The sequence below is a fragment of the Poecilia latipinna genome, unplaced genomic scaffold, assembly GCF_001443285.1.
Source record: "Poecilia latipinna isolate Pla-1442-1.1 unplaced genomic scaffold, P_latipinna-1.0 Scaffold500, whole genome shotgun sequence".
Taxonomy (NCBI): Eukaryota; Metazoa; Chordata; class Actinopteri; order Cyprinodontiformes; family Poeciliidae; genus Poecilia; species Poecilia latipinna.
The window spans coordinates 167798-176044 of record NW_015113116.1 but is presented as its reverse complement, the minus strand read 5'-3'; the positions used below and the strand labels follow the sequence as shown (position 1 = coordinate 176044).

Here is an 8247-nt window from a genome sequence, read left to right as displayed (position 1 = left end):
ACAGTCACATCTTTCTGCAGCCTCTGGTAGGTTTTCTTATAAGATGATCCTATATTTGGCTCCATCCCCAAAGTGTGATGCTGCCACTAAAGTGTTTCACTGTGTGGATAATGGTCAGATGCAGTGTTATTTTTGTACCAAACTCAATAAGAATAATAACTTTTATTATTATTTTTGCATGACAGCAAATAGTAAATAAATGAGCACCTTCTTTTGTGTTTTCTGTATCCCAGGTATATCTAATGGTGGACCAGAAATATAATGTATTTTATTTCACTTAAATCAACAGCCTCATTCTTTTTTTCTATGAAAACCAGATCTAATGAATAATAATTCTCCATTAGACTAGATTCTCCCACCTATATGCTCTTGGGTTCCTCCCTTGGTCTTCATGACCTTTACTAATAGAGAGGATTTCTGAAGGTAGATGTTTGGACTGGGTTTTCTTTTGTCAAATAACAAAGGGCCAAACATTCGCCCATGTTAATCATACAAAATTTAGAAAACCACATTACATTTTCCTCTATCGCATGCAATGCTTATTAAAAAATTTGAAGTTTGTGGATGTAGTGTGAAATTTCTAAAAGTTAAAGGGGTAAATCCTTTAACAAACGCTCTTTGCACTAACTATTGTTTGGATCACCATATATTTATATGACTCATGCAATAACTTGTTCATTAACCGTGTCTGTGAGCCCCAGCAGCAGCAGCAGCTACAGACTATGACTAAACACAGTATGAGCTGGCTGTATATAATAATAGAAACAGAATATATGCAGAAAACTGGGCTGCCAAGGCCTAGATTCATTTTTTGTTACTTTTAAATAATAACAATTAGTGCTTGCATTTGTCTGCTAATATTTAATTAAAGTTAATAAAGAGAAAGAAATAAAGTTAATGTATGTGGGTATTCATTGGCTCCCAGTGATTGTTAAGGATATGATGATTGAAAACGGAACTGAATTTAATGAGTTAATTAGTTTAAGACAAAGTTAGAAGCAAAAACTGCTTTCTAGATCCTAATGCTTAAAAGGATGGCTTGTTCTGCAAACTCATCTGCACCTGCTGTCCCCCCCCCAACCCCCACCCCAAAAACTTACTCAACAGCTAAATGTGATGATAGATGACCACATGGGCTATTAGGAAGAATATTGCACCTCATTTCAGTTTTATGGTGGGCTGTATTTCTTGGAACAGGAGTCCACACAGACAAGGAGGTAAATCAATTGAATGACACTGAGGACAGAGGCACATATTTCCAGAAACTCATCACGTCTACAGCTGGTCTGAGATCTGCTTATTTAGCCTTTGAGAGTGCAGAGCCAGAAATAGAACGTATGAAGGATCTTTCTGTGGAAAACAGTTTGGGTAATGCTGTCTAATTACTTTAGTGTAATTGGGTTCTTCTGCTAGCTAGCCTTCCTATGCGGTTTTGTCTTATTTGCATTTTGGAAATTTCCATTTCATAAGCGAGACCTCTTACAGGTCATTCCTGTTATGCATGTGAAATCAAGACAAAACTGGCATTGTCCATGCTGCACCACATCCAAAACGGCAATGGATAGGGTCATACATACCACTTTCTTTTGTTTTACAGATACATTTTTAAAAAGTAGCATTGCATTTGTAGTCTACCCCCGTCAATCTGATTCCCCTCAATAAAATCAAAAGCAATCCTGTTTAGCCACAAACTACAAAGACACCATAAACCTTTAAAAGAATGTGGTCTCAGATACTAAACTTAAACAGTGTGGCTTTAGCGATATCACTCAGAACTCGCCATTTTTAGAAGTGGCAGCATCATACTGTGGGGTTACTTTTCTTCAACTGATAAATGGAAGTTGGATGAACCTAATACAGGGCTTTCCTCGAAGAAAATTAATTAACGGTGAAAATAGCTACATTCAGGTAAAATCCAACCTGCTTCTTAAACAATAAAGTCGTCCGTATCTCCAGAAGGTTTACCTGTTACCTGTTTTTTGGGTTAAAAAGCACCATGATGTGTATGAAATGTTTTCTTTGATTACCAGCTGGATTCTCCTTGTTGCGTTTCTGTTCCACAGCGTTGCATCCAGCTCTGCTCGGTTCTGGTAAAGTCCTCCCCAAGGAGACGTTTTGTTTTGCTTTCAGACGCCTGACTGGCAGCCTAAATGCATCTGCAGAGGCCTGCGAGGAGACGAACAGCAGGACAACGTTGTGAGCGGAAAACAAACAGTATTGATTCTGCTGGACTCAGTAGTGGGATCAATCATTATGACATTTACTGGGAGCTCCGTGAAACCTGGACTTTGGCTTTAGGTTTCTGCCTGTGACTGAAATCTGAAATTATTCATGTCATGCAGCAACGCTGAGATAATAGCATTGATGGGACTGTTTGTTGGAAGGATAACCAGATGCATAAGCCTTCTGGGTGCAAAGTTAATTATGGAAGGTACAATATATAACTTTTAATGGAGAAATATTTCTTATTGTCAAAACACAGAAAATGACAAACTACAATACGTTTGTTTGTTTTTATAGCATGTAGCAGATGTTGTTTTGACTGGAAAAAGTCTAAAAAAGAAATATTACTCCACTTGCCTAAAGCTCTGAAACGCTAGAGACCAGCTGGAAATCAAAATGAAGCAATTAGGTTTCAAAAAAGAAGAAAGGTAAAGATTCACAGCTGTTACTAGATAATCCATCCATCCATTTTCTATACTCACTTATCCTTGAGGGTGATGGTGGGATGGAGCCATCATCAGCCATCTCTGGGTATGAGGTAGAATACACCCTGGATAACACACTGTAACACAGAAACAAACAACCATGAGCTCAAACATAAGGGCAATTAAGAATAACTTGCTACAATTGTATTTGTGCTTCAATGCTGGGTTTGCCCTTATGATATATTTAAGAACATTTGAATTATGTCTACTGCAAAGAAGCAAGATAATATTTGAAATTCTTTAAAATGTCTGGCAGAGCAGACCTTCTCTCTGTTTGGCAGGAACAGGATTACCCAGCAGACCCCACCCTGCCGCCTTCACCTCATCATGACCTGCCCGGTCACCCACAGACTCCCCTTCTGAACACAATCCTCACTGGATTTCCCTCACCAGCACTGACCTAGCAGGAACTCCAAATACAAAGCTTAAAACAGGATTCTCAGAACAGAAACTCTCTCTGGTACCTGTAGCAAATAAACACAATTCAAAGAAAGATTAAGATTCGCCTGGCAGTTTTTCAGATTTCTTTCGGGTTGCAAGAAATGTGCATGCATTTATTTACAGTACAAATAATTGTCATGCTTCTTCCTTCCTCAAGCACTTCATGACTGAACTTGATTATGATCTGATCTGCATGCAGAAACTACCTGCATGTCATTACCCGGCATCAGCAGCTTACATGTTCAAGATTTAAAGGTCACATAATATATCTCTATGGTAATCAGACACTATGGTATTGCAGTACAACACTCCAGGACGTGTGCCTGATGTTAACATAAACTATTATGTGTCAACATATTCAAATAAAAAATGAGCCTGGAATGGTTTGTAATTACCAATCAGTGACTCATAATGCTGGAAAACAATTACATAATCAATAATAGATGAAGATAAAAAAAAAAAACAACTTAAAATTCCAAAATGAATAAAACAAACAAAAACAAACATTCAGAAGGTAAAGTTTTTTGCTAATACATCTTTGGATGTACATATACAGGAGAAACAAACTGCAACATCTATTAACACCTTATTAAAAAATAGATAATTCAATAATTAAAGCCAAACTGAGTACATACAGCCTTGCAGCTTTCATAGAATCTGAGAGAAAATAACTGGCAGAAAACTACAACCGCCTTTCAAACTAAAATTTTCTAAAGGTTCCACGCTGGAAAAAATATTAGCAATGACCTTAAAGAAAACATGTTGCGTCCCACAAATAAGAGATGTCCTATATGGCTATTTTCAAACTATTTTAAGGGCATTTATGTAAGTTTGGCCTCTTTTCACTGTCCTGTGGGGTTACTTTTAATATTTCTACATCAGTTTTCAACAAACTAAAGCTAAATCGGAGTCAACAATTTTAGCTTAATTTTTCATGTAAACCACAGCAAGTAAGACGTGACAGAGTTTGGATTTAACAGTAGTGGTTGGTTTAGTGAAGCATAGAAAAGAAATATCCTTACTGACAAAGCTGAATATTGAATCAAATTCTTTATTGTTCTATCTCTCTGAGGATCTGCGGTTTGCTTTGCAGAATGAAAAAATGGACACTGCTTCCCACATAAGTTAAATTACTTTTTGCTTTGCAACTAATACAATAGTTGAGCAGCTGTTGTCTATGGAAGATCCTCGTATCACCTTTTGTCCTGATAGTTCCCAACACACACAAACACAAACAACCATCTGTACAAATATTCATATATTCACACACATTGTAGCATCGTGCAAAGACACACAATTGCTGCTATAAATAGTTAACACTGTGCTTGTCTTCATAAGATATTTCTTGCAGTCAGTTCCTATTATTTTGCAGCTTCTGTCTCACTTTTACCTCCCCAGTTTATTTTCTCCTCTCCTCTCCTCCAGCTCCTTCTCAACCTGGCTCTCCTGGCTCTCCTCCCTCAGTCGGAATACAAATAACCCTCTCTCCTCCTCTTTCGCATCTCTTTCCGTCCATCTCCATTTTTTTTTACTCCTACAACAGTTCGTGTTCCCCATAAATTTTCTCTGCTTGAATTCTTGCTCCTCATCTTCAGGCATGACTCATAGACTTTACCCCCTCCTCTCCCTCATCCCTACATCTCTGCACTCTCTCCTGGGCGTCTGCTTAGATTTTACCACTTTCTTGCTCTTCCTGTTTCTTCCTCTCTTTCTTATTCTTCTTTAGGCCCCTCTATTCTTTTTTTTCCCGTCGTCATCACCGAAAACCTCCCATGTGTTTTTCACCCCCTTTCCAACTACTTTAAATTGTTAAATCTGAGTCAACAGTTCTGCTCTGAGCCGAGTAATGGACTGGATATGCAAATATAAAATCTTTTTTTCATTGCCCCTCAGCACCTGCAGTACGTCGTCATGGTGATCTCCCTTTAAATGTCAAATTAAAGTAAGTTTTTACCTGCAATGTTGAATTTCAGATGCATCTTTAGTGTCTTCATATTATTTAAGGTCATGTCAGATAAGTTAAGGAGTTCATCCTGCATCAAGTCCTCGTAGGTTTTATATTAGCTCCACATCTTGGGGCTAAAAGCAGTGACTCATTCTGTCTTGGGCATTTTTAGTCCATTGTCTGACTGTTACCTGCTCTCTTAAACAGGTACAGAAAGCATAAATGCACTCAAGAGGTAAGAGTGGAAAATTCTTGGTTCTAATAAGATCCTACACACATTTAGCATGTAGGTCTCATGGATTGACCGCTCACTGAATATCGATTAGTAATGCAGAGATATTTAAATAGAACTCTTGGGTATTAGTGACTTTTAAGTCAGAGGTAATTTTCTGAGATAGATATAAAAGCCACCTACAAAAAAAGATGTTTTATTGCAGAAGCATGTCTCAGAAAGTTGAGAAAAATTAAGTCTCACATTGGGGATGCTAAGATAAGAAAGAAAAATCTCCAAAGTCCATTCTTAAAGACCTGCAGCAAACAATGGCATCATGAGGTCCCAAAGTCTCCTATCAGTTCTCTAAGCTTCTCTTAGGAAAGAACAACATTTTTCTTTCTTTCAGAAAATCACAAATGTGAACATTGTATTCACAGAACATTACTGGGACATTAAGTGGAACAGTGTTCTTTGGCCAATAGGCAGCACATTTCCTTGGGCATGTTGTGTCATGTACAGAGAAAACAGCCAACAGTTCCTATTTTTGACTTATCAGCCAAGAAACATAATACAAGGCAAAGTGCTGTCCAACTACTAATGGGTGTACAAAATACTAACAACAGAAGAGCATGTAATTGTGGAACTGCAATTTCCTAGTAGTCCCCACTCCTGAGTAAATGGTCATAAATTAAAGTTTTCTAAATCGGTCACTGTGCAGTTATGTCTCTATAGTAAAAGACAATTTAATTTTAAGGCTTTTCATCTTTACCAGAAGGGCTGGTAAGTTATGAGGTTCCAGTAATATAAACTTCCACTTCACATTTGTGATGTTGATGTCTTTTTTTTTTGTATTACTGTATTTTGTTAGTCTTCTAAAAGAGTAGCTAATTACATAAATTATTTTGCAATTTCTATTTCAAATGGATCCTGCAGAAGTAGAGTTTATTGATGTTTGATGCCAAAAAATAATTGTCAAAAAGCCTTTGTTGTGTCTGTCTCTAACTGTGCACTCTACTCTGTAATGCACACTAGCAATAATAGGCTTCACATGAATGTGAGTAGCCCACGATGCGCACTAATGCACCCTCATACCCGATCAAAAGCTGGCTTTTGAACAGTGTTCTCATAATTACCTGGGAAGGCTCAGTGCTCTTTAGCCTGGAGGATGATCTGGTCCTGGTTTCCACAGTTTCAAAGTATATTTTCTTTTTTTTTTTTTTTGCTGTCAGGCAGGATTTGATAAGAGTTTGAATCCAGATATGGCAGCAGCTACTCCCGATCCTAATTCTGTGATATAAGTGGTTGCAGATGATGGTTTTTGGGGTTCTTGCAGGGATTTCTGCAAAATCATCGCTAATGTATTCCTTCCTATTGGGTTGATTGGAACAAATAGATTAAAGCAATTTTCTATTTTTATAGGTGTTATTTTCTTATGAAGGCATATTTCTGATTATTTATCTGATTGTTTATTAATATTCATTGTAAATAATGAATTTCTTGAGTTCTTTGAAAAGCAATGTTTCGTGCAGTCACATCGTTTGGATTCATGGGTAATTTACTGTTAAATGAAAGCAACTAATCTTCACTAGGAATGGATGTGATTATCTCAGCCATCAGGATGATCTGGAAAGGAAAACTGAAGCACCATATGGCTGATATTTCACAAAGCCTCCTCCGCTTCTTTATTAACTATAACAGTACAAACACAATGAAGTAAAGTAAAGCTGATGAACATGATTCCTAGATGAATCGTAACAGAAAGCTCCCCTGAACCTACGCAGTTTAAACTCTGACCTGCAAATGTTAATTAGTAGCTGCTGGCTATTTTTTTTTTTTTTTTTTGTCTCCATTCTCTGACGTCAAGGACAGAGAATCTGTCAAGCACCTCACAGCGCTGGTACAAGCCTGACAACACAGGAAGGATGACACACTGCTGGACTGTGAGAATCCTAATGGCAGGTCTGGTTGGTAAGCCACAGTGAAACGGGGAAAAAATTGTCACAAAGATTTATTTTATAACAATGCCTTTTCTACCATGTCTTATAGAAAATATTAGTAATTAATAAAAGTTTTCTGCTTTCTGACCAATTCTTCTCAGCTAATTTGCAACTTATTTGCATCCCTTGTAAAAAGGTGTGTCGTTCAGTACAGTAGGGTAAACCTGTACAGTACAAAAGAGATTTGACACAGAGGTTTATTTGTCTAAGATAAGAAAACCTGATATTCAGTTTGGGAAATCTGGAGATGCTCACCTAAACCTGTCCATATCTGCAGTCAAAGCAATAATTATACATTCTAAGATATCTTGAACTGTGACAACCAAGGCTGGAAGAGGACTCGCTGCTATCTTCCCACCACATGCAGTAAACAGGATGGTAAAAGATGGAAACAAATCTCCACATCTCCAGCAGTTTGACTGGAGGTGGTGTAAGAAAAGAAAGTGTGTTGGTGGAGGATCTATGATGCTGTTGGCCTGTTTTTCCTCTCAAAGGCTCTGGGAACCTTAACATTTCATTTCATTATATCCTGGGGTCCCTCCCAGAATGCTGACAATTATTTGTCGTTAGACCTTTCAAACTATACAACTAAATCAACAAAATTACATTCTAAACATCTCTGTATTGTGAATTATTATAGCTGAAGACAAATTGTTGCCATATTAAGAGAAGGTTATGCAAGTTATTAACACCAGGGGGAGGCAATAAGTGTGGCACTCCTAAATAATTATTTCTCAATATGAATCTGTTTAATTGTGCTTGAATTATATTTTCTCATTTGGGGATTGCTTGATTAAAATGTCTTATTTTTTTAATTAATTAAAGATATTAAGAATTCTTAACAACTTTGAATCAACTTGATGACCTGAAAAAAAAAACCTACCATCTAATTTAGACCAAAGCAGTTTTGTTATTCAACATATGTTATGTTTTAAGGGTGGA

General features: G+C 37.2%; 1 long non-coding RNA gene across 2 annotated transcripts in view; it reads left to right on the top strand.

The window, feature by feature from the left end:
• Positions 1-3556, top strand: part of LOC106952230 (uncharacterized) — a 12605-nt gene extending 9049 nt beyond the window's left edge. For both annotated transcript variants that reach the window (XR_001425939.1, XR_001425940.1), the window contains exon 3: positions 2990-3556. This is a non-coding gene — a long non-coding RNA (uncharacterized LOC106952230). The remainder of the gene's footprint in view (positions 1-2989) is intronic.
• Positions 3557-8247: the final 4691 nt, after the last annotated feature.